Here is a 24,676-nt window from a genome sequence, read left to right as displayed (position 1 = left end):
CTCTGACAGACTTTGTGCAAATATGCTTTGCTAGAGGCTGAAATCCCCAAACTCCAAGCTGAGAGTGTGTTGTATTTGTGTATTTGAAATAGGAGTGGCACAGGTTAGTCCAGATAAAGAGGGCTATATTTAAGAATTCCCAAGGTGAGGGAGTCTCTTACTGCTCTCTGGCACCTGAAGAGGAGATCTAAGTGTAGTCCATAGCTGTGTTGATGATTTCTCCACTAACTCCTGTGTGTGTGAGTTCTGTTTACAGCTGGATAATTCTTTATATGTAAATAAAGCCATAGCATCTTTCTTTCCCTCTGCAAGGACAGTTTTAGCTTAATTACATCAGAGAGATGTGTGGGGAGCTGGGGGATGTTCATCTTATGATTCATTCGAAATTTCCTTCCTGTTTGTTTGCCACACTTAATTGAGTTAGGTTTGTTTTATTTTTTTCCTTTCTGCATGGAAAAATGTGCATTCTTTGCTTCTGTTTTTAATCTAATAGATGACATTTTCATTCTTTCTGGAGAATTAATTAAGGTGGACTGTAGCTTCTTTTCCAGGCACCCAAGTGGGCTGAGGTACCACTGTCATTTCTCCTTGTGGATGTTTGAACAACTGTAGAATTGCTTTAGAGTTAATCATATTGAGGCTTTTTTTACAGTGTGAGAGAAGAGAAATCATGAATTACTCTCTTCAGCAGACCTTGGCTCCTCTCATGGCAAAGTTTCCCTTCTGTAAATGCTGGGTATTATGTCAGCTCCCTAGAAGTGCTCATTATCACCTACACACTGGGTGTCAAGTGCTGCTTTCTAAAGAGATTAGTACCTTTTCCTCCTCCTCCTCCTCCTCCCTCAGGCTTGCTCAGCTAAGGAGAAGAAAATCCAAATTACTGCAGCCATCCAGGATGGGAGATGGAAAATAATGCCTGATTTGGTTGCTGCCTCAAGGAGAGAAGTGAGATGCAGGATAAGCAGGAAAACCCAACCATCCTGTCCCTCTGGGGTAGGGAGGGGAAGCAAAACTGCAATCCAAATAACAATAAAACCAAATCCTAACCGAAGGGGACCTTGAACTACTAAATGATTAGTTTTTTTCTGTTTTACTTTGTGGTCTGCAATGCAGCTACACCTGTGAGAAGGTTTGGCTAATTGGGTCCTTATCAGTTTTTTGGGGTTTTTTTTCCACATGGCAAGAGCCACTCGCAGCTCTCTGTAGGGGCAGGAATTTGTTGTCCTTCACCAGGCAGGACTGACAAAACCAGACAAGTGCAGATGAATGAGGAAAAATTCCATTTGCTTATTCCACAGTTAAAATTCCCTTGGACACCACCTGTGCATGCAGTGAGGATGGAAAAGAGTGAATAAAAACATTCCAAGCAGAACACACCTGTGACACTAATGCCTGCTTTTGTAGGACAGGAAGAATAGCAGCATTCTTTGATTTCAGCAGTGTTTGCAGAGGTGAAAGAGAGACAACAGAATGAGCTTTTGGGAAATAGGACATGCTGCCACATTGGGAAAGTGCAGGGAGCAGGAGCAGGAGGAGCATTTTCTTCCCCATCTCTTAATTTATTATTTTTTTTAATTTCCAGCCATGCTAGCTAAGCACTCAGCCTGGATCTTCCTGCTGAAGGCTGCACTACAATAGTTCTGGAAGCTTTTATGTTGTTTTTGCTTCCTGTTTAGAATCAAAGGACCATTAAGTTTGGAAAAGACCTCCAAGATCACCCAAAATCTGAACAGCACCAGACCATGGCTCTGACCATCAGCTGTTTCTTGAACACTTTAACTCTCCTTTGAAGCAGGAATTAAGATTCTCTGCTTCTGTCCATGTCTGCCAGAATTTTGAGATGTTGTGTTTGGATAATTCATCCTGTGTTTCTCACACTGCAAATTCAAATTCTGTGGAGAAATACACATTGCTAGAAATTCTAGAACTATTTCTAGAACTCCTAGAACTATCCTAGAACTATTTCTAGAACTCCTAGAACTATCCCAGAACTGCTCTTGAAGGTCTTTTCCAGCCTAAATCCTTCTGTGAGGTTTGGAGGAGCTGCTCCAGGTGTTCAGTGCTTACAGAAACTTTGCATCCATGTCACACCAAAAGGTGTGTGAGTGTTCTGAGAGCTGCTGGGTTTTTGTTGTTTGGTTTGGGGTTTTTATAAGATATCCCAGTTGAAAGCTGAAGAAGCAGGAATTCAGTTTTATATCTGAAGAGTTCTGGAAGTACAATTAAATTGACAGGGGTAATTTTAAGGCAAGGAGTAAAGAATATGGGGTGTGGAAGGTAAGACAGAAAAAGAGGAGCTGCTTCCTGAGATCAGCCAGAAGAGCTGGGGCTGGGATTCCTGCAGAGCTCAGCCTTGTGTTGACTTTTATGCTTGATAAGTGGATGTTGTGAGATTTGACCAGAATGTATGTAGGTTAAAAATTGGGAGAAAGGTCCCCAGAACAGTTTTGAGGATTTTCTAATCCATGGAATTAAGAGGAAGTATTCAATATTTTTAAGATCTCACAGAAGAAAGTCTGTAGTCCTCTTCAGCTCTATTATGTTCAGTGAAACATGGAATATTGAATTTACCCCTCTGAGTTTTTGCTGCAATATAATAGAGTGCAAGAAATTCCCCAGTGATTTGGCTACTTGATATTTATTTTGTATTTACCCAGTGGATTTTATCTGCCTGTGGAAGGCCCTCAATGCTGGGAGTTTATCTGATCATTTAGCAATCTTCTGCCTGTCCTTGCTGCACATTTGGGAGATGATCTGTTGTGGGTATATTTAGGAAGTGAAATTAAATCACTTGGTCAAGGTTACAGGGAGAATTTGAGATGGATCTTGCAATTAAGCCTGGATCTCCCTAGCCCTGAGCTAATCCTGTTGCAGCATGGTCACCCTCCTTTTGAAATCCCTCCTGTCATTAGGGTTTGTGTGTGGCTTGGGCTGGGTTTGCTGCAGCCACAGAGTGTCTGTGCTGCCCAAGGGGCTCAGCTGCTGGGCAGAGGGAACTCCTCCTGGGAGAATTCCCAGTTTTCATGCCAGTTTAGAGCTCAGTTAATCATTCAGCTGGATGAGAGGGAGCACTTTCTTCCAGGTGGCATTCCCAGAAAATGTCTTGAAGTGGGAGTGGAGCTGGGCAGGGAATTGAAGGTGCTGGTCCAGACCTTGTGACACCAGAGGGGTCAGTGCAGGGTGAGGAGAAGCCTCAAACTTGGATTTTCAGTGTCTGGCTGGAGAAGTGGCCCCAGAACTGGGGCAGAGTGGAGCTGAGCTGAGGTTTTCCAGGATAATATTACCAAACACAGGCTGTGCTCTCAAACATTAGCTGTTCTCTGCCAGCTAAATATACATCCCTGGAGCCTTGTGGAGCTTGAGCTGGTGGTGAGGGGATGGTGGAGAGGCAGTGTTTTATGTAAGGTGTGTGTAGGAGATCTGAGAGAGATCTCCACAGGGATCATGTTAGAGGCTGGAAATGTGGGATTGGTTATTTCCAGCTGAAGCATGGGGAGAGAGAGGAAGGGATAAAGGATCTCAGTCTCACATTTTCTCCAGTTAAGTGCTTAATATCACACTGTTTGCTCAGTATAAATCAAAATTCATGTCTGATTTCATTAGGTGCCATATTTATAAAAGATGGGCTATTGGTTTGAAAATGAAATTTCTAAGTTCACTTTCAATCTTGAGGCTTCAAGCCCTTAAAAAAAATAAAATTTCAGAGCTCTTTAAGGTTATCACTAAATCTTTGTAAAACTGTGTTACTTTAACTTAACTGGATGCTGGTTTTGCTGTGCCCAGCAGCAATTTTTTTAGTTCCTCTTGCTGGATACACAATTCATTGATGGTGTTTTAAAATAATTATTTGGATTGGTTTTGTAAGGGACAGAAAAATGTGCCAGAATAATGTTCATTGCCTTGTACTGGTTAAACATTCCCTTCCTAGAGATTGAAATCCCTGCCTTGCTGCTCTCCTGCTGATTCTGCAAACACACCCAGAGCCTTTCACTGCTGGAACACCAGTGCAATCACTTTCCCTATTCATGGTGCCCAAATAAACCACATGTTTAGGTCTTCTCATAAACCAGGAGAAAAGAAGCCAGATTTTCTTACAAGTGAGGTAATCTTGCTCTTTACAGACAGTGATTTCAGCATTTATTATTATTTTTGCCTTCCAGGAAACACAGGATCCAAAACTTGTATAAATTAAATATCCTGGTGTAGACTCTTGAATGCTGTTATATCTCTGATTTTTATAATTCTTGCTTTTCCAGTGGAGTCCTTAAATACCATATTGAAGGTCCTTCATAAGCCCTGGCCATCCTTCTTTCCAGGCCATGAGTTTCTTTCCTCAGCTGATTTAACTGATGGTTTCACACCCATCAAAAATTTTTATATCCTCTAAGAGAAATTAACTTCTTCTGTTCTAAATAATGTGATCAACTTAATTTCTGAGTAATTATATTTAACTTTGACTGAGAGAAAGCAAATGATGCAAAATAAAGTTGTTTTGTCAGATTTTTTTTTGTAATCTTGTAGGGAGGAAGAAGAGGCATCCCAAAGATTCTTTCCCAACTATTTTAGAGGATAGACAAAGGAAATGTTTTCTTTTTTAATTTCCCATTAACAAAGGGTTTATTTATTAATTTTTTTTGTTGTTGGAATGAAACTCTTCTGGACTCTGGGGAGGGCTCTGCTTGTGTCAGTGGCACGACTTCAGGTGGCATTAATGAGAGGCTGGCTGCAGATGTGCTGTGGCATGGGTGTTTTGGGAGTTTGTGTATGAGCAGGATGCTTCTTCAGCTATGGAAGGGTCTTTGTGACAACCAAGGGATCCCTTTTTCTCTTGGGACCCATTTCTTTGTGCAACTGGAGGTCTCTGTACCTCAGTGAGCTGTTAATGTCCAGCACTGTGTCCAGTCCCTGGGGATTTTCCCAGCCAGGCCAGCAGTGCACACCCCATTTCCTTCCCAGTGCTGGAATTGCCTGTGAACTGCAGGTGCTGAGTGCCCTGAATGGGATTGGGATCCTGGGGAGGAGCATCCTGGCCATCCGTGGGGGCACCAAGGCAGCACCAAGGGGACACCTCAGGTGTCACCTGGGCTGTGCCAGAGCTGGGGACACCAAGGGCATCATTCCTGAAGGGGGACCCCTGGTAAAACAGGGATTCAAAGGCTGGCAGCTGGTGGAACCCTGCAGCCTGGGAGTTTTGAACTTTCTGTGCTTTCTGTCATTGACCCCCTGGAGAACACTGCTGTGGACTTGAGCCTTGGAGAAAGCTTCCAAAATTGAGTGATGGAGTTGGGATCACTGGGGTGTAGTTAAAATAAAAGTGTGTAATTTTAAATGGTGAAGGGTTTAGAATTTGGGGTTTTAGAATATAGTGATAGGTGTGGAACAAGATGGAGGTTCTGGGGCATTGACTCTTCTTGTTCCTTCTTCTTCTTGGTTTCTGGCAGTAGTGTTTGGTTGGATAGAGAGTTCTGCAGTGCAGGTCACAGCTGTTTGGTCATTTGGTAAAAAGTATAAATAATAGAGATGCTAGCTTTTAATTGGATAGTTAGGCCTTAAAAGATCTTGTAACTAGCAGGATCCAGCTCCATTTTCTCACTTTTGGCTTGTTAGCTCCAAGTGCTGTAAAACTCACTGTACTAGAGATAAAAACTAATAAACAACTGAGTCCAAACACGAAGATCCATCTCTTGTGCTTCAATCCTGACTCTGCTGAAGGCAGAAGAAAAATAGCCACCAAGTGGAATCACTAAAAGCTGATAGACAGCTTCTCTAAAATGTTTCCTTGAGAAACCATTTCTTTTTTAAAGGATAGTTGAGCTTGGCATTCAGATATTTCTTAAGAGATTTAATTACTTGGAAATCAGTGCTAGCAGACATCTCAGCAGTTTGGGGAAGTTTCTCTATGAGTCTTCTCTCCCAGGCACAGAAATTACCAAAAAATTCCATTATTTTAAAAGTAGAAAACATAAAATTCAGAATGATGTTTCATGATATATTTTATAATTTTATCTCTTACACCTATTATGATCTTCCATTGTTGCTCCTGAGCTGGAATTAATGAAATGGCAAGAGGAAAAAAAAACCTCAGTGGGATTTAATTTTGCAAATAATGTGCTGAGGGCTCTCATCACTACTTTATCTAAATATAACACTGTGAGCATCTCTGGTGCTTGTGAATTAGAGGATGTTTGGAAGCTGCAGCAGCTCCCAGGAAACCCAATTTTCCTCTCCACAAATCGAAGTTAGGAGTATTAAATATAATTAATATGGAATATCTGTGGTTAACTGTTTTATGGTATGTGAGCACAGAACATTTAGATGCCTTTAGTGAACTAAGCCAAGGACATGATGCAGGACTGCACAATTTATTTTTATCCTCAAGGTCAAGTAACATCTTTGAGCACTGACATCAGTGTTCAAGAAATATGGGTCTTACCACACAATTCCCTTCAAGGTTAGGAATTTCCCTGTATATGTTATATATGTATACAAGTGTATGCATTACTGATTATCTTCTTTTCCTGGGGCTTTTGAAAAGAAAAGCTGTGTATTTTTAGAGACTGGAATGTCTGATTTAGGGAGCAAAACTCCAAGATACATAACAGAGGTATGAAGTTGATCTTTGTAGGACAGTGCTGTGTTACAGAAAAAAAAAAAAAAAAAAAAAAAAAAAAAAAAAAAAAAAAAAAAAAAAAAGGTTATTTGTATAAAGAAATTAAGGAATCCTCCCAAATATGGGAATTCCATCTAGAAATGTGGATTAAAGTAGAATTTCTACTTATCTGATGGTGCTGGACACTTTCAAAATTACTGAGCTGAAATGGCAGATGAATTCCTAATGGGCTTAAATTATCAGCCCATGCATAAACCACCTTGTAACTCCTTAAAGAGGAGAAAAAAAAAATTATGCTCTCCTGGCTTTTACTGATTTACTGGTTTGCAAGCACTTCAGACTCTCCCTCTTATTTTCCCTTTTTTGGAGTCATTTAAGCAAACTTTGCAGATTTATTTTCTCAGCCTCCCAGTGAGACTTTTGTATTTATTTACTAGTAAATTACTTTCTTTTCTAAAAATTATTTTCACTCATTACTGCTGTTTATGGAGATGAGGATTCATGTAGTTGATCAGGTGAGGGCAAGGAGGAGGGGAGGTTTCTGTTGGGACTTTATCACTAGAATCTGCTGGTTTATTACTGGACATTAAGACATCTAAAAGATTTATTTGGAGCAAAAACCTTTCTAAGATATCATGTCTGTGAGTTAGCACTAGAATAGGGGGATGTTGGTCATCCAGGTGGAAAAATTCTGGATGAGGCTTTGAGTCCTGGGCTCTGGAATTTGCATTCCTGGTGGTCCCTGCAGCCCTGTGGAGGGGAATTTGGCTGGATTTGGGATGTGAGCTGACAAATGACCCACAGTGAAATAAATAACCAGACTTTTATTTCCCCTGCACAATGCTGCATCCTGTTCTCAGTGCCTAAAACAAATTGTTGCTGGTGCAGAAAGGAACAATTCTGGCTCTGGAGAAAGGGAGGTAGAAGTGCAGTCAATAAATCACACTAAATGCAATCAGGAGATCATTCAAACCTCCCAGGCTGTGCTCTCTGGGAGGTTCAGCCTGGCTGTGACCCAGGAATTGGGCTCAGGGCTCCTCGTGGGTCCCTCCCAGGATATTCTGGGATTCTGTGAAAAAATGGCTGGTTTGGGTTCCTTCTTCTTGCTCTGTTGGTTCTTGGATTCCTTGACTCCTTTATGGGGGATAGGAGAGGTACTGATGTGCATTGGTTGCCCCTAAATCCTTTCTTGACACATTTCTGACCAAACAAAATTAATTATATTTTTAAATTTTGTTTAGGGTTTTTTTGTAATTTTTTTTAACTCTTCCTGTAGCGATGGAACCTTTCCTCTTAGTGAGGAACCTGCAGTATATCAGCATTGTTGGTGAAGGACAATTTTAAAATAATGGACACTTTGAAGGGTTACTTAGCTAAGGGAAATACCACAAAATGTGTAAATTTTGTTTGGATGTGAGATTATTCTAGACAAGATATTGGTGGGGGTTTTTTATCTAACAACATTTTTGTTCACATGTTCACTCTGTGCTGGGCAGACTCTTTAACTCTACAATGTAATGTTTTGGCAAGCCCTAAGCTCAGTTACTTCAAAAAATTCTGATATTTTGGCAAAACTTTCAAAACTATTATTTCATAGTGTTGCATCTGGGGTTTAGGAACAGTTCATAGATTTCAGGACATGGCCCAGTCTGGAAGCCAAGCCTGACACACTCCTAGTTTTCATTTAGAGTGTATTTTTATTTCCTATACTGACTATATTTATTACAATAACATTTGAGTCTTGTATTTAGTTTAATATTTAATAATGTGAATATTTTTTGTGCAAATTATATGCTACATCTCCTAGTAAATTTTCTATGGCAATAATTCTTGAAGCTTTCTTCTTGTAAAGCTCATGCTTTGGTGAGGAATTTGTACATTTATTTCAAATCTAGATATAGCTGTGAATACAAGTTCTGAGCTCTTCTAGAATATATCTAAAAGCCACAAACAGCCATTGTGATAATTTCAGATCAGGTTTGACTTTATAGTTGCTTAAACCCTCGGGCTGGATGTTGTCAGTTATTCCTAGATGTTCCAGGCAGGGATTTTTGGGGGTTGACAGGTTTTTTGTTGGTTTTGGCTGAAGTGGAGCCATTCTGCCAAAGCTGCCATGCAGGGCAGGGCAGGGCAGGACTGGTGCAAGGTTTTGGGCTGTACCAGAGTGCTCCAGCCAGCTCCAGTGAGCCCTTCCCAGCTCTGGGAGCAGCCAGGGGGGTGGCACTGCCAGCCCAGGTGACATCAGCAGCACAGAGTCCCCAGCTGGGCTGAGCTGGAGGGGGTGGCACAGTGAATTACACCTGAGTGCTCCATGATTTATTAGTGTGATGGGCGAGCTCCAGGCCCTGCTTCCACCCACAGGAACACCTGGGGGGACTTTGTGACCCTACAGGGAGGAGAGCCCCTGGTGCTGGGCTGTGGGACACCCTCTGCAGGAGGAGGTGGCTCCAAGGTGGCCCCAGGATGGACTCTGGGTTATAGGGACACTCTCTGCAGAAGGTGGTGGCTCCAATGTGGCTCCAAGGTTCCCAGGATGGGCTCTGGGCTGTGGGGATATCCTCTGGAACAGGTGGCTCTGAGGTGGCCCAGGATGGGGTCTGGGTTGTGGGAACACCCCCTGGAGGCTCTGGGATGACCCCAAGATTTCCAGGATGGGGCTCTGGACTATGGGACACCCTCTGGAGGAGCTGGCTCCAGGGTGGCCCCAGTATCCTCAGGCTCCAGGCTCCCTTTGGTGGCCCATGGCACACGCTCTCAGGCAGGATGATCAGCAGGACACAGACACTCAGGGTAACCAAAGCTTAACAGGCCAGGTTGCTTTGCCCACTAAGCTAAACATGGCCTTTTATCTCATTATTTTGGGAAAACCCTCTCCTCCACAGGAGGCAATCACTGCAGGTGATTAATTACTAGGAAATGTGTATTGGAGTTGGATTGTTTGCTGAGGTATCAGAAGTCCTTTTTTCATAGTTTGTTAAAATTCTGTTCTCCTGTTTGAATTGTTGAGGGTGATTGAACCTTGTCCCATCATTGTTCCCCTTTATGTTAATAATTTGCCTTTATTAGAGTAATAAATAAGGCTGATCCAGGCTTTCATGTGGAGCCATTTGACAAAAAGGATACAATGGGAGCTACTGTGTCAGCCTAATGAGATTTGTAGTCAGGAGATCCAGGTATGCAGGAATAGTCTGTATGTTGAAGAATGAAAGCTTTAAGTTCTCAAAGAAGCATGCATTTTCCTAATAATATTAATAACAATCCATATTGAATTATCTGCTGTTATTTCTCACTGTCTAATCTGCAATGACTGGAATGGTTGAGCAGTTTAAACAGAACAATGGTGGGTTTCTTTTTTAAGGGGCACTCCAAGGCCATGGTGTGACCTGGCTGTATAAAGGGAGCACGTGAGGTTCATGTCCCTGTCACAGTCACACACGATTTCATGGCTCAGGATGCTCCTTGAAATGCATCCTGCTCAGGATATTCTTTTCAAGTGGAGGATAAGTGGTTTTCTGTACAGAAGTTTAGCAAATAAGAAGGAAAAGCAACTTTTAGAACATTGTGGTAGTATTTGGCAGCACTGATATGACAAGCACTGAACCAAAATTCTGATTCCAAACTCTTGTTTTTTCTGGGAGAATAGTTTTGGTGTGATAGAGGGATGAGTTCATGTAACCCATCTACTTGTGCAAAGTTTCACCCCTATTTCCAAACATCCTTCAAAGTCAGGTTGTCTGAAATCTGCAGTTTGATATAAGCTGATGTGACCCCTTTAAATGGTACAGTGCTATAATTTGAGTTTAAATTACTGTGGATTGAATTTCAAACCCTGCAGTTCCTCACTCTGGCCAGGGCAGATCCTTTTGGAGGAGGCTGCTGAGATGCTTCTCTGTCATTGCTGTGCTTAGGCTGTGGCACTGAGCCAGGCTTACTTAAGCTTTACTGGGAAACTAAGGCTAATTAATGCTTCTTCCTCAGGTTTTGTTGGGTCATCCTGGGAGCCTGGTTTTGTTTTCTGAGCTTTAAACTTGTGGCAGGGTGGGGAGAGCAATGGCAGCCCAGCCTTGCAGGCACCTGCTCTTTGTGGGCATGGATTTTAGGTGGTGAAAGAAGAAAAACTGGGATATTTGTAGATATCAGATGGTGGAGATTGAAGGAGAAGGGGGATCTGCAGTGCTGGCTGCTAGTTTTCCTTTCAGATATTGAGAAAGTTGGGATGCTGGTCAAGGAAGTGAGCTGGTTGGAGCTGCAATAATTTATCAGTCAGAGCAAGTGGTGATTTGTACAGGAAAATAAATGTGGCAGATAAAAGAAAGAGTTAAGGCAACCACGAGCTCCTGAGGATCAAATCCCCCAGGGAATGGTTGGGCTTGGATGGGAGCTCTGGGGCTCTCCCAATCCAAACCCTGTGCCTGGATTAGCTCCAGAACTTCCCCCAGCACAGCCAGGTGTGCCCAACACCTTCCCCCGAGGGCAGGGAAGGGTTAACCAAGCAGCCAGCTCTGAAGAGCTGTAATTTAAACTCGGGAATACACTGATTTTATAGTTAGGGAAACTGAAGCACCGTGGGATCAAGTGACCTACTAACATCTCCCAGTCAGGAAACAGCAGGGCAAGTCCTTGAGTGTGACTGCTCCCAGCTCCCTCTCCTCCACTCCTTTTATTAGGTCGTGTTGCTTCCCAGGATAACAGCCTGTTTGTGCAGTTTGGGAGCACAAGCTGTTTCCTTGCAGAAATATTACTGCTCCGTGTTCCCAAACTGGAGAGACTCCGAATCTGAAAACAGATTTAATTCCTGTTTTTCAAAATGTAGCAAATGAGGTTTAAAAATACGAGAGGCTGCCGGTCTGCTGTTCTGGTTTAAGTATCTGGGTTGTGATTAGGAAAATATTAGAAATTTGTTGCTGCTTTCCAGTGCCCTTCCTCTGGTTGGACAACCTCACTGGAAAGGAGGTCTTGGTCCCCAAGATCCTGAAAGTGAAATTAAAATTATGTTCCTGTACTTCCTGTTATTAATTATGTCATAAAGGCCTTGAAATGTGCTTGTGATGTCTATCACCACTACATATGGAATTAAAATTTTCTCCAAAGAAATTAAGTAGGCTCTTTTGCCTCTGAATATAAATTGGCAGTTGAAGTTTTACTGGGGAAACAATTTTTTCAAGTTGCAGTTCAAGTTCAACAGCTGAAGTCTCATTCCTTCTATATCCCATAAGCATTGTTGTGTTTTTTAAACTTAGTCCCAAAGAGCATCTTTCCATTTTTCTGCTCCATTTCCACTCCTTGCCCCCAAGTTAAGGTGTTAAATTGTTTTTCTGTCAGAGCTAAATAACATGTTGCTGGATGCTTTAATAGGCATGAAGATGTGCTGACAAACCCTCATTTCAGATGGTGTCTTGCTTTGCAGAGCTTTGCTATTAAATTTGATGATGAAAAATCTCAAAAAAGCACCAGCCAATGTTGCAGCCATTTTGAGCTGCATGTGCTGGAAGCCAGGATGGAAAATGTTAATATTTTCACAGTTGTGTCCAAAAAGTAATAATAATAAACCCCCAAGCTTTTACATTCTGAGCTGAGAGTGCTCCTAGAGGTGCTATTTACCTGCTGGCCCATTTCTGAGGGTGGAATTGCTATTTTCAGCTCTGGTTGGAGGGTACCTGCTCTGGCTAGCAGCTATTCCCTGGAATTGTGGTCTTGTAGCCTTGAGGGCAGTGACCAGGTGCCAACCTAGAACCAGTGCTGGGGCTCAGCTTTGGGCCATTCCTGAAGAGTTTTCTCTGGGGAGCTTTAAATGAGGGCAAACACAAGTTTTTATCCCTGATGCACACTCAGGGCAGGCTTGGGAGCTCAGCTCCCCCTCCCCTTGCATCCTCTAGGATGGAGATCAGCACTAATGCTTGGCCTTGGTGGTGGTGGAGGTGGAACCAGCACAGCCCTGTGAGCAGGCTCCAAACAAACCTCCAAAAATCTTCCTGGCTTGTCCATCTCCCCACGTGCTCTGGTGCTTCAGAGGCCTGAGAATATTCATGTGCAAAGCTGGTTGGATTTGGTATATAATGAAATGTTCAGACTAAGATTTTCCTTCCCTTTTGAACATTTTTTTGGTTATTTTTTCACCTCCTCTTGTTCCCTTGCCTATTTTGTTAATTAAAAATAAGAATTAGAGTTTTTTCTGATACAGACCTTATGATTCTGCCTCTGGCCTGAAGTTTCTGTAGTATGACAAAGTCTTTGAGAACAGCACTCATCAAACTGGCAACAGCCAAATGTGTGGAGCAAGATTTTTATGCTGTGTGGAATTTCTTTAAGCTCTTCCTCTTTTCTTTCAGGAAAGACAGTGTAAGAAAAAAGTCTTCTTTTATGTATTTTGGTCCTGTGTCAATCACCCTTCTCTTGCTTTTCAAATTATCTTTAAAATTTCTACCAAAAAAAATTGAATGTCAGTAGCCAGATAATTGCAGATGTCTCAGTACCTTTCTGCTTTTCTGACAGAGCAGGAGAGGTCACCAACATTTATGGGTCTGGTACCTCAGCACAAGATATTTAACTCCAGCACTGCTTTGTTCAGTGCTGGGATTCAGTTTGAGCTGCACTGCAAACTCCTCACAGCTGCAGTTTGTACTGAAAACTTGTTCTGAAAAGGGGACACGTCTCTGTGCTTAATATAACCCAAAGTCACTGCATCTGGTGTCCTGGCATGCATGTAATTGCCTGTAGCTTCCTAATGATAAAGGCAGTCTCACATGAGAAAATTCTGCATTGATCCTAGTCCTGATTTACATTTTATTTCATTAAGAAAAAATTGATCAGCATAGATAAAGCTCCTGATCAATGATCCCAGCACTTTTTTTTTTTTTTTTTTTTTTTTAATAGCTTCCATTTTGGTGCAGTGCAGACTTTTGGTTTAACTGGCTGAATTGATATTCTGAGCAGCGAGTAAGGCAGGATGACAGAGCATCAGCACAGCTACTCCTATTATTGCTCAGGGAGGTGTGCTCCTGCCCACCCTGGCCAAGGCAAAGGCAAGCCATGAGCCACTGCTGTCCTAGGATGCTACAGAACACATCCCAACTTTTATCTGTGCTGTTTACACTTTCTTCTCCTCCAAAAATAGAGGAATTTTCCCGTGTTCACTCTCAGGATTGAATGGTTTGAGGTATGGAAGTTGAAGTTGTAGTTTGGACATGGTACATGTACTGATCACAGTTTCCTTTGAAGAAATAAACTGTTACATACTGTTACATGCTTTTCAAAGGACTGATGCCTCTGTCTTTTTTTTTTTTATTTTTATGTTTTTTGTATTTGGTTGTTTTTTTATTTTATTTTTTTTTTTCACTGCCATAACACGGTATTCCATTGGAAAAGCCTTTTACCTTTCTGAATCCTGCATGTGCTAATAATTCAAAATAGCAGATGCACAATAACTCAGAATGGATGGTGGGAAGCTGTGGATAAAATGCAGTGATTCCCCAAAGTGCAGGGCTGTAGGGAGGAGGAAGAGAAGGGCAGAGAGCTGCTCTGGCATGAGTGTGTGGTTTTACAGCACACGCTGCTGCGACCAGATCAGATTAAACAGGGATATTTCGCTGCTCCTCCTGTACGGTTTTGGATTTCTGGCAGGCATGGCAGGGACACAAACCCAACACAAACCCCACAGCGCTGCAATGCTGCTGGTTTTTTTTTTTTTTTTTTTTTTTTTTTTTCCCGCTATTTTCCTTAGGATCCCCATTGTTCTTACATAAACAGCAAGAGCAGGGGAGGGCTAGCGAGCCGGCTCTTTGCAGAGGGTGATTACGGAGTGATTTGCAGCAGGGCCCCGCCGCCGTTCGGGGCCGCGGTCGCGGGCACGGCCCGAGCATCGCGGGGCACTGCGGGCTGCAGCCCCGCCGCATCCTGCGCCTGCTCGGGGATGCTCCGCGCCCCGCTCCGCTCAGCCTCTCGCCCCCCTGCCTCCGCCAGCGGCACTGATAGCACTTGACAGCCCTTGTCCTTGAAGGTTTCTCCCGTTTCTCAGTAAGTGGCATATTCCTGGTCGCTTGCCATCTTCCGTTTTTGTCATTATCCCGGGGGAAGCATAAAAAAAAAAAAAAAAAAAAAAAAAATCGCAAACAACAAACATGGTGGTTCAGTCCATTTTTTTTTTTTTCCCCCCTGCTTGTATTTTCTCTGTTGTCGCTGTCGCCGTCGCTCGTTCCCCCCGTGCCCGCGGCGGTGTCCCCGCTGTGGCTGCCCCCGTGGCGCTGTGCCCCGCGGCCCGGCGGTGCGGGATGCTGCGGGATGCTGCGGGATGCTGCGCTGCCTCCCCGGCCCCGCCGCGGTGGTACGGTCGTTCTGCAGAGCGGCTCCGCGCCCATGCCGAGCCCTGAGCCCTCCGCCCGCTAGCCGGGAGCAGGTTGCGCTGGGGAGGATGTCTTAGCCAAGTAAGTAGCGACATCCACAGCATGAGAGCAATAATGGTGGCGGCGTTGATAATAATAATAATAATAATAAAAAAACAAACCATCGTTCCCCTTTCCGTTCTGAGCTCGTTTATTTGGCGTTTTGCTGCCGGGGAAGGCGCGAGCTGATGGGAAGATGGTGTGGGGACCGGGGATGAGTGATGCATTAGGTTTTGGTTCGTGCCCTGGGAATCTCTGCAAAGGTAATGCTGCGACTCGTGTAGATTATTCTGTAAGGTCAAAGAGAAGCTGCATCGCTAAAAGGCTGGCTTGCATCAGAAAGCGTTTGCTGGGCTTCGGTAGGTCGAGAATTCAGAATGATCTTGTTGTTTTTGAAACGTATGGGCTTCATTTTGATTAAATCAGTTCTTTAGTGATGAGGAAAACACGTGGATGGGATTTTGCTTTTATCATTGCTGGTAAGAATCGGATGTGCCTTTTTTTTTTTTTTAATTCTTTCAGAAGCTCACATTTCACTAAAATGTGAGCAGTACACTTCGACCGTTGTATTTTGCTAACTTTAATGTTCTCTTAGGGTAGGCAAAGCTATTTCTTGTTAGGAAAATCCGTAATCCTCAGCTGGGTTGCTTTATAGAGCTGTTTATAGTCTTTCAGTGCGTTTGTTTGAAAGTAAAGGGCACGCAGGTTAAAAACCCTAAACGTTGCCTTTGTATTGAGATGGACTAGAAAATAACGTGGAAGAAACCGGGAATTTTCTGTAACTTCTTTTAACCATGCATGATGTTTCCTGTGGCAAGACGGGGAAAGGCTTTCCTGAGGTGTGTGCTATAATAATTAAGATCTCTGACAGATAGACTTTCATTTATTTATTTGCTTATTTAATCAAAAGAAGAATCAGCTCCCAATGCACTGAATGCTGCATGGGAAAGCTTTCGGCCGTTCACGAGGCACCCAAGGCTTTAAGAGAGCGCCCAAGATTCCGGGAGTCATTTCCGATTATGTAAAGGGAGATTCTGTGCGTTTGATCCGTGCCTGCGGCGCTGGCAGCTCCTGTGCCCCGCGCTCCGGGCAGCAGCGAGCTCTGCCCCAGCTCCCAGCTCGCCACTCCCTGACTTTAGGTTGCCCTCTCCGAGCATCGCCCGGGCTCCCAGCGCTGCCGGGGCCATGGCTGTGGCCAGCCCCGGGGCTTTGCCACCAGCAGATGCTTAGCCCGCTGCTCCCCATCCCTGCTGCAAGGTGAGTATTGAAGCGGCTCAAAGGGAAGGGCTCTGCTCTCAGGATAAACCATTTTACACACCAAGAGCTGCGTGCTCCTCGGGGCTTCTGGTGGTTTGACCCCCCTGATTGCTTTCTGCTGTAGGGATGGGAAAGGGTTGCAGGGATATTGCACAAGTTGGGGTGTCTGGAGGAGAGCTGGCACGTTTGATGTGGGAAAGCTGCGCTTTTATTGCTGGGATCTGAGGATGGTGTTAGATACTTGTGGTATGAAATTGATAACGAGGGTTTTTTGTTAGTATTTGCTCAGAAAAGGGATTACAGAGCGACTTCATAGTCCACATGTTTTTTTTTTACTGCTGAGATGCATTCCTGATTAGCATTTAATTTGTGAGAGGTCATCCATATGCATGACTGGCTCTTGTACCTTGCTCTGGAATAACTGTTTGACTCAGGTATCCAGCAGGTCTTTGATCACAGACAGTTTTTACTTTGTTCATGCTCCTCTCTCAATTTTAATCCAAATTGCTACCTGTGAAGAGATGGTTCATATTTTCCTTGTAGTGCTGGTAAAATGAGTAAGTTTGTGAATAAGGCAATAAAATAAGGCTTCTGGATAAGTTGTGCGGGGCAATGCAGCATGAAGGTTTCCCCCTTTTATTTATTTATTTTTTCTCTGTGTGCCTCTTTTTCATCCTTTTTATGTATGTCTTCATTTCTCTGGGGAATTGATTTTGGCCCGCATCAATGCTAAATATACATTCATTTTCATGGAAAAGGTCAATTTTCTTCTCTGCTGCAAATCAAAACTGCATGATAGTCCTCATGCTTTCTGCATATATAAAAAGGTTACATGCATGTATATTGGAACAGCTTGGAAGAGTTTCATGCTTCCCAGCAGGATTCCAGGTTGCAGAAGACATGCTAATGATGAACTAGGTATCATACTGTTCTTCTAAGAGCTGCCATGAAGTCACTTTTGTGAGTGCTTTTTTCCCCTTTTAAATTTCATACTGTGTATCTAGGAAACAGCTTGGAAAGATTTTCTTTCCCCCTTTCGCCTTCCCCCAGCATTTAAAATGTACGGCTTATCTCTCCCAGTGCTGTTGGATTAGGGATGCAACATTTTTTGAATCCTACTAAATATATAATGTATCTTCCTGTCTGAATACAGCAACTGCGAGCATACATCCTGCTAACAGATGAAAATGTTAAAAGTGGTTTTGCATTTATTTATTTTTTTTTAATTTCCATTTTCATCCTGCTTTTCACCTCATCGTCAAATGCCAGTTGTGTATGTAGTAATTCCTTGTTACATTTTGGAATAAATGTGGAAGTCTTGACCTTGTAAGTCCCTCTCCCACTCACTGAGAGCCCATTGCACTGCAGCAGGACTCCGGCAGCGGGGGTTCTCTAAATGGACCCCACCTCCTTTAAGGAATGGAAACACTTTTACAGCTTGCACCGAAAATCGTGTTCTGAAGGGAAGAAAGTGTTTCATTTGATTAACCTGCCTGGGAAACCTTGCAGAGAAGAAGCTGCCTTTTGCTAGGCTTTTGCATTCTGTTTTCAAGGAGACACGGCGAAGGATGCAATTCCCTGGAATTTAGCAAGTACTGCTCCGATTAATTACGTCCAGATTATCCATTATCTGATCAAATGTCAACCTCCCCCCTCCCCCACGATTAAAACCACGCATTTCCGATTAACTCGAAAAACGGGCTAAAAAGCGCCAGCCCGCTAAGATGTTTTTGCAGGAGTTAGAAGCAGACCGGGATGGTGGAGGCTCAGCCCTGTGTGTGGGTGCAGCGGAGCAGTGCTGAGCTCCGTGCGGAGCCCCGGGGCAGCTCCGCAGCCCTGGACCGTGCCCAGCAGGGATGCTCCGCCGCGCCCAGCCCTGCCCGCTCCCCGCTAACCCATCCCTAGCGGAGCAGTTGCGTAAGGGAGCAGCCCTTCTCTCTAGGTAGGTTATGCTCCGCGTGTTGGACGCGTTTTGATGTGCCACTGGAGATGAAGAAAGGGCGTTGTGGAGGTTATGTAAACATGAAGGCTTTAATTTCACTCAGCAGCGTTTCGTTGTCATCTTCATTTTAGTCTGGTGGCCTTTTTGTAGGAAATGTCAGCTTATAGTGCAATTTTAAGAGCTGTAGGGTTTTGCTGGTTTTGCTCGTGTTTAGCTTAAAAAGCTAAAAGCTGTATTTTTGATAAATAACCTTGGGTTTTGCATTAAACCTGGAGATTTGCAGTTGAAGGAAAGGAACCAAAGTATAAGAGAAGGGTGGGGAATGAGGCATATTTTAATAAATTCAGGAGCTGTCAGTTCTGTAAAAGGCAGGACGTGTTCCCTCTGAACGCTGCAGATGAGTGAAATATGGAGCTTGGGAAGGGATGTGGAATTCCTGCTTAGGTACCAGAGTTGGCAGAGTTGGGAAATGGTAACCAAGTTACAAAATACTTCCCTTCTACCACCGTGTATGAACAAGCTCATCCTGCTGGTAACATGTTTTTCCTTGTTTTTAGAATATTTGTGGCACAGTTAAAGCATCTGAGGGTTGTGCACCAGGCTCTCAGAGAATCCCAGAAACAGTTAATGGGAAAAGCTAGAAGAGGACCAACAGTAAAACTGGGATTTCTTGGAAGAGTTTGTGCATTTTTAACCTTTATTCTCCTTTGCCCACATGGTGAAGGTGAGATGGCTGGAGAAAGCAGCTGATTTCAGAGGCATAGAGTAGTTGAGGTTGGCAAGTGCCTCTGGAGATGGTCCAGCCCAGCCCCTCCTGCCCCAAGTGGAGTCACCAATAGCAGGGCAGTGTCCAGTCAGGTTTGCAGTATCCCAAAGGATGGAGAATTCACAACCTCTCTGGGCCTCCTGGGCTGGCTTGGCAACCCAGCTTTTGACCTTTAAATGGAATTTTCTACCTTTGCTGTCCTTGCCTTTCACCAGACACCACTGAGATGAGCTTGGCTCCATCTTCCTCCCCTTCTCCCATCAGCTGTTTATTGATAAGATCCCCCTGGGCTGAGCAGTCCCAGTTTTCTGAACCTCCTACCCATGTGTCAGGTGCTCTGGTCCCCTCCTCACCTCTGCATGCCTTCCTCTCTCCAGGAGGTTCAGGTCCCCTTTGTCCTGGGATGTCCCAGCATGGGAAGGGAGGCAGCCCTGTGCTGTGAGGACACGCTGCTGGCTCCTGCTCAGCTTTGGGTCCAGCAGGAACCCCAGGGCTCTGTCTGCAGAGCAGTCTCCCAGCCAGCTGGCCCCCACCCTGTCCTGCCCAGGGGCACAGCTTTGCCTTTCCCTTTGTGGGCCATCCTGGGATTCCTCTTGGCTCCCTCTGAGAGGCAGCTCTTCCATCTGATTGCAAACCACACCTCCCCCTTTGCCCAGTCTGTGCCCTTGCTCAGGGTGCTCCATTGCTTCATCCAGGCCATTAATAAAACACTTGGCTGCTGCATCGAAAGAAATCCCTTGGAAGGAGAGGATTAGAGCTGGAACTGCAATTTCAAGATTTAGCCCAGAATTGAAGTGCTGTGTTATTAAAAGATGCCAAAAATTGGTCAATATCCTGAATACGTTTATGGTTGGGAGTGTGGAATTTGCAGTGTTGAATGCCCAATGCATTGCATCAGCATCCCAGGGTCTGAGGATGAAACAGGAAAATCAGTGATTCAGATTTACTAAGAGCTTATTTTATATATTAAAGAATGAAGGCTCACAGCTGATGAAGTAATTTCAATTGATAATTTCATTTCAATTAAAGTGAGTTAAAAATAAAACCATATGAAATGAATTAAAAATAAAATGAGATTTGGTCCAATCTGATTTGGATCTTGCTGAAAAATCTGTCTCACAGAATGAGGAAACAGGATAGGGAAGATGCTTATCTGTGAGATGTTGGGCAAAGAGCTATTTCTGTAGTCCTTGCCTGTCCAGTTCACTGACCTTCCCAGCTCCTGACCTCTGGAAATTAGTTGGGCATTTGGAGAGAATGACACTCATATACACACTCCATCTGGGGAGATTTTTGCTCCGACAAAAGCTGTCTTAGTCTGATAAGTTATCTCCTGTGCTTTGGTTTGGATTGTGTTTCACAGTATAAATCCTTGCAGACTTTGGACTGCAGTTTGGGGTGAGATACAGCATTTTAAATGGGATTTGGGATTCCTCCTCCTGTATCCCCTAGCTGAAGTCTCGTGTGACAATTCCCACCAGCTGTCACAGGTGGGGAAGGGAATGACAGCCCGCACTGGGACTGGGTGATGGAGTTTATTTGAGATCCAACAAGTTTTGGGCTTTTACCCTGCTTGGTCTCACTCACTGGCTGTCCTAGGCATACCAATGGCTTTTGTCTCCATGCATCTCAGAATTCCAGGATCTCCCCTTACTTGTCTTTCTGAACTCCCCTTGGTCTTCTGCCGAATCTCCACTTCTTTTATCCTGGATACCCTTGTTTTCTCAGACCACTTCTTTGTTCAGCCTTGACTTCCTTCTGGAGCTCAGTGTGCCTCAGTTTTCCAAACCCCAGCAGTCTGGGCAGAACCCTGCCGTGACCAGTCCCTTTGGTGATGCTGTCTCATCCCTCTGCACTAATTCCATGCTCCACTCTTCTTAGTCCAGGTATTCTCAAAGCCTGCAGCCAACCCAGTGAGGCTGGAAGAAGCAAGGAACAGGTTCAGGGAAATTTCTACAGCCCCCCACACCCCCTGGGATCTGCTGCACCCTACACTGAAGCCATCTGTCACCTGTGACTGGAACGGGGGGACTCCATCCCCCATTCCCTTGGCTGTCCCAGCCTTCCAAGCACAGCTCCTGCCATCCACCCTCTTTGCTCAGCAGCTTTCTGGGGCTTTGAGGGGACAGTGACACTCCTCAGAGGGGTGGTGGCTCTTTGGCACGTTCATCTTGGGGCTGGATGAATTCATTGCAATGGTTGTGCTCAGCCTCCCACTCACCTTGACACCCCCTGGGTGCACAATAAAATGCCCTGGCACTGCTCTGGCTTGTCTTTCACAGTGGCACACCTTGTGTCACACAGGTAATCAGAGGGGAACAGCGTTCCCAATAAACTGTTCCAGTCTCCTTGGGAATTGTGCAACCCCAGATGTCAGAGGCAGCATTGATCTGTGTCCTCTGTGAGTCATTTGGAGAAGAAGCTGTTGTCCTGGCTGTTCAGGACAGGGACAGCTGTTCAATTTGCACTGCAGCCTTGCCACGTCCCTTCCCTCTGCTTGCATTGCAGCGAACCTTTCACACGCTGTTCCAAAAATGCCTCCAAATGATGTTTGATACTGAGGGACCAGAGAAATGCAATTGCAATGAAATGATGATTTCATGGTGCTTTTCACAATGACACAAGATTGTCACCCTCCCTCCCCCAGTGCTTGAAGCAATACCTATTTATGAGTAGTTGAGCTAAGCTGGGAAATTCCAAGAAGAATTGCAGCTGGCTCCTGAGATGCAATGCAAATTGTTGCAGTACCCATGGAGGACATTTGCATTATGGTGGGACTGGTTGTCTCTGTCATGCTGTCGTGGTGATTGTTATGCAGAGAGCTGCAGGATAAAATGGTAGTGCTAAATCAGCAGTGCTGAATAAGATGGCTGAAAATGCCAGGGAAACAAACTGTTGGAGCAGGAGGGTTGCAGGAGGAATGAGATGCAAGACACTTCTCAGCTTTCCTGGGGACAAGCTCTTGGCTCTGCAGGGAATTTTTCTGTCTCTTTGGTGCCTCTCTCATCCCCACACTGCATCAGGCAGAGCTCCTGGCATGGAGGGGAAGGGCTGAGGGGTGCCCTGGGTGCCCTGGAAGGATGTGAAGGATGCTCTGATATTTCCAGTGCAGCATCAGGAACTCCCCTTCAGGCCATAGGGGTTTTGAGGTGATGTTTTATGCTGTTTGTGGGGAACTGTTGTTCCCCAGGGCACTGTGTTGGTGAGTTTGCACCACAAAACTCACCATGTTTGCAGTATCTTTGTTTTATTTGATTTTAAATCTTGGTTTGTTTCATCTACAGTAGGACTGGGTATCTCTGTCTGTCCTGTGTGCTGCCTGAATATTAGAGACAGGTACAGAATGTGGAGGGGTTAGATTTATTTACATGCTTGGGCTGAAGTGGGAAGAAAAAAGAGTGGAATATGTATTTTCCCAGGCATATGTGACATGACAAGAGGTGATGTGGACAGGGGCCACTGGAGGCTGTCTAAAATGAAGGGTTTTGGATGTGCAGGTGGCACCTGGCTTGTCCCCAAGCTGGGGGAAGCCTGGGTGGGCCAGCTGCTGCCTGTGGCTGGCAACAGACTTGACCTTGGAGAAGGGAGAATGTGGTGAGAGAGACAAATTGTGCTCAGACTGTTCAAAAAAAAAAAAAAAAAACCAAAAAAACAACCCAAAAGAAGAGACTCTCTGCTGCAAAGCTTGAATTGCTGCCTATTGCTTTGGTTATCTTCTTATAAATCTTAATGTGGCTGTTCAGTACAGTTAGGATGCCACTGCCTACCTTGGGATGGATCCTTCCCTCCAGCAATGTTTACAAAATAATGAAAGAAAGAAGCAGCAATCTAAGGAAGGCACATATAAAATCTGCAATGCAGAAATAGGATTATATATTTATCTGAGTTCTCATGTAGACAGATGATTAATACAGTACCAGCTACAGGGTTTATAGCTTGGTATATCATTAAGGTTCCCTGTAACTCTAATGTGAAAAGATAATAAATTAAGTGTCCTCTTCCCTGCCCTTGTCCTCCTTTTTCTGGTTTAGAAATACATTTGGAAGTTTTAATCTGAAAACATGGTTCTGGTACCAGAACTGAGGATGGAAAGACATCTAAGTGATTTTTTTCTTGAACCTTTTTAAGAATTAAAATTGAGTGCACGAGGTCTTAACATACAAGCCTCATTTAAATATCTGCTTTTGGATTAGGAGGGGATCTTGAAAAATATTGCTAGGAAAGTATTTTTGGGGATTTTTTCCCCACTTGTTCCCTCAATTTCTTAGTTGGGTCCAGCTTCCTTCTAAGGCAATCTTGTTCCTCTCCTTTACCTTCTCTGGAGCAGATGAAAGCTGCAGCTACAGGACATGCTAAAGTTTTTAGTATCAATCAGTATCAATTTCTGAGCTTTAATTGCCAAACCCTGAGAGAAGAATAATTGCAACATTTAAAGTAAACCTGAATTAGAATGCTGTGAAAGAACAAACGTTCAAATATCTAGAAGCATCCAAACATACTCCTTTTAAAGAAGGCACTTTATAGTGGGAGACAGTCCTGGTGAGCTCAGGGCTGTTGTGGGCACTGGGAATAAAGAGGATTAGGGCCTGGGATCCTCTGGAAAGCCTCTGTGCTGGGTTTATCCCATCCTGTGAACTCACCCTGCTGCCTTTAGGCAGAGCTTGACCCGGGGCTGTGGCAGTGGCAGCAAATCAGAGTGGGCTGGCAGGGCTCACACTGACCCTGGGCAGTGCAAGGGGATAAACCCTGGCAGGAGGAGAAGGGAATCCGTGTCTGTGTGCATGCACACACATGTGCACCTCTCAGGGCTCCCAAACAGGCAGCAGCTCCCCTAAAACCCTCCCTGCTCCTTGGCTTGCTGTGGAGTTTAACTCCATTCAAAGTTAATCTTGCAGTGGTTCACTTGGAAACAATACCAATTTTGTGCTGCCTCCCACACACAGATCCACTCCCTTCCTCAGTAATTCTTGTTTGACCTCACAGCTGGCTCTCCAGAAACTTTCCTCCCAGCTGCCAGATATTTCTATTCAGGAGTTACCCTCAGGAGCAGCAGCACATTTCCATGTTGGTCTGGCTTTTGTGTTTGTTCTGCAGTGAGCACAGAGCCCCAAAGCTCGAGGCCTTAATTCAGAATTTTGCATGGATTTGACTTTCTCTCCCATGACTCTGCTTTTTTACAGCACCCAAGCTCCACCACAGCAGTGAGAGAAGAAATATGGGAATGCTTGTGATTACTTGAGATAAAAATCTCTTCCTGGGAGATGTGGAGCTCATTCCTGCAAAGGAGTGAGCAGACCAGGGGATGAATCTCGTGCTCCACTAAATCACAGAGCATCAAACACCTGTGGTGTGGCCATAAGGGCTCCATGAGGCTGTTTTGGGTTCACTGCAGGAAGGAAGATGGAGTAGATCCTACTCATTTTCACCTCTTTGTGAGGAGAGCAGAGCAATTATGAGTACAGAAATAGAGAATCCCCTCAAACCTGTTGTTATTATTTATTATCCCCTCAAACCATATTATTACATGACTTCAACTGAAGATCAATCAGCTTCCATGGGAAAGGCAGAAGGTGGGATAATCCATGTGTGCCCATAAGAAATGAACTTTTATGGGAAAAGGATGTAGACCAGTGGCAGCAGTTTGGAGGTTTTTAATCAATGTGGAGGCTGGAAAAAATCTCTTCATAATGAAGGTATTTCCAAGGATCTCTGTTATCAGTGGC

The 24,676-nt window shown here is 44.3% G+C and overlaps 1 protein-coding gene across 32 annotated transcripts in view; it reads left to right on the top strand.

Moving 5' to 3' along the window:
* The window catches only part of ATP2B2 (ATPase plasma membrane Ca2+ transporting 2), a 378,523-nt gene that overhangs the window by 146,085 nt on the left and 207,762 nt on the right, over positions 1–24,676 (top strand). For 5 of the 32 annotated variants that reach the window (XM_079316748.1, XM_079316750.1, XM_079316747.1 and 2 more), the window contains exon 1: positions 14,901–15,030. The exons of 10 other annotated variants lie outside the window; for them this stretch is intronic. The gene's annotated coding sequence lies outside the window, so the exon portion shown is untranslated. Of the gene's footprint in view, positions 1–14,154; positions 14,624–14,704; positions 15,031–15,138; positions 15,348–15,893; positions 16,246–24,676 lie in introns of those variants that run through there. 17 more of the 32 variants (XM_079316722.1, XM_079316741.1, XM_079316721.1 and 14 more) reach the window with 16 other exon arrangements.

The sequence above is a fragment of the Erithacus rubecula genome, assembly GCF_903797595.1.
Source record: "Erithacus rubecula genome assembly, chromosome: 13".
In the NCBI taxonomy this organism is placed as follows: domain Eukaryota; kingdom Metazoa; phylum Chordata; class Aves; order Passeriformes; family Muscicapidae; genus Erithacus; species Erithacus rubecula.
Note: the sequence above shows the minus strand (reverse complement) of the source record. Positions and strands in the feature narration are given on the sequence as shown.